Raw genomic sequence first — 1,756 nt, 5'->3', positions numbered from 1 at the left:
TCTCTCTGGCTGGGTGTGTTGAGCAGAGATCTCAGGCCCACACCCTGGGAGTGATAAACTCGGTTGTGGGTAGAGCAAATGTAACCTGTGCCGCACCTTTCCCTGGGCCTCCCTGCAGAGCGCACAGGCACAGCAACTTCTGCTTCTCCCCCCAGCCCAGGGAGGCAGTGGGGTCTACTGTTTAGAGCAGGGGGGCCGGGAGCCAGGATCTGCCCCCCCATGGCCTCTCCTGCCCCCCAACTGGGGTCTCTCTCCGAGGAATTCTCCTGCCCCGTGTGCCTGGACTGGCTGCAGGATCCCGTCACCCTGCCCTGCGGCCACGTCTACTGCCAGGGCTGCATCGAGACAACGTGGGGCACCCTGGGTGTCCCCCCGGCCTGCCCTGAATGCCGGCAGCCCTGCCCCGACAGGAGATATGCCCCCTGCAGGCTGCTGAGGAAGCTGATCGACCAGGCCAGGGGGCTGAGCCGTGGTGGGGCAGAGGAGGGGGCGCGCCCAGGGGGCAGGTGCCAGGAGCACAGCGAACCCTGGAGGGTGGCGGGTGGGGCATTCGCCAGTGAGCTCTGCAGGGAACCAGCCACATACGAAAACCTCCGGTTCCTCCCCATCCAGCAGGCCACTGGGCAGCATAAGGTGAGACTGGGAGCCCCAGGACTCCTGGGTTCTCTCGCCGGCTCTGGGAGGGGAGTGGGGTCTGGTGGTTAGAGCTGGGGGGGCTGGGAGTCAGGACTCCTGGTTTCTCTCCCCAGCTTGGGGAGGGGAGTGGGGTCTAGTGGGTTAGAGCGGGGGGGCTGGGAGCCAGGACTCCTGGGTTCTTTCCCCTGCTCTGGGAGCCCCAGGGGAGTGGCATCTAGTGGGTTAGAGCAGGGGGAGCTGGGAGCCAGGATTCCTGGGTTCTGTGCGCTTCTCGGAGAGTGGGGTCTGGTGGGTTAGAGCGGGGGGCGCTGGCCTGTGATCCCCCACCCTCACCTCCAGCCTATTTGCTGCCCTGTAGGAGGAGCTGTCCTCAGCCATAGCCCAGCTGGAGTCTAGCCTCGCTGGGCTCCTAAAGCTGAAGACGGAGAAGGAAGAGAGGATTTGGAACCACCAGGTACCCAGGGCTGGGTGGATCGCGGAAGGGCGGGATCCCTGACTCCCCACACCTGAGGGACTCTGGGGAGGAGGCAGGCAGCCCTCTGGGGGACAGCAGGGCTGAGTGGGTTAGGGTGACCAGAGAGCAAGTTTGAAAAATCAGGACAGGGGGTGACAGTGCTGCCCGTGGGAGCCAGCTGAGGTCACTCAATCAGGGTGAAGTGCAAACAAAACGGGGCAGACAAACCCCAAACGCTGGTGGATCTTCCAATACTTAGATTTACCAACCAGCACAAAACAGCTTCTGTATTACCTCACTGGTTACTCAGAGTCCAAACAACGCAGTTCCCTTAAAGTGCCCAGCCTCAGGCCTCCGTCCAGACACACCTGTCAGATATGATGATGATTAATGAAAATCTTCTCTCATCATATAAAAGAAAAGGTTCTTCCAATCCCAAAAGATCAGTCATATACCCAGGTTCAATGATAACTTAGATCTTATCCAAAATACACGCTTAGAGCCAATTCTTATTAACTAAGCTAAAATTCATTAAACAAGAAAAACGAGAGAGTGTTGGTTAAAAGATCAATATCCATACAGACTTGAATTCAATTCTTGAGGTTCAGACACAGCAGAAGTGAGCTTGTAGTTGACAAAAGTCCTTTTAGAAATAGTCCATAGGTT

Source organism: Terrapene carolina, unplaced genomic scaffold (genome assembly GCF_002925995.2).
Source record: "Terrapene carolina triunguis isolate 2854851 unplaced genomic scaffold, T_m_triunguis-2.0 Scaffold423, whole genome shotgun sequence".
Classification (NCBI taxonomy): Eukaryota; Metazoa; Chordata; order Testudines; family Emydidae; genus Terrapene; species Terrapene triunguis.
Note: the sequence above shows the minus strand (reverse complement) of the source record.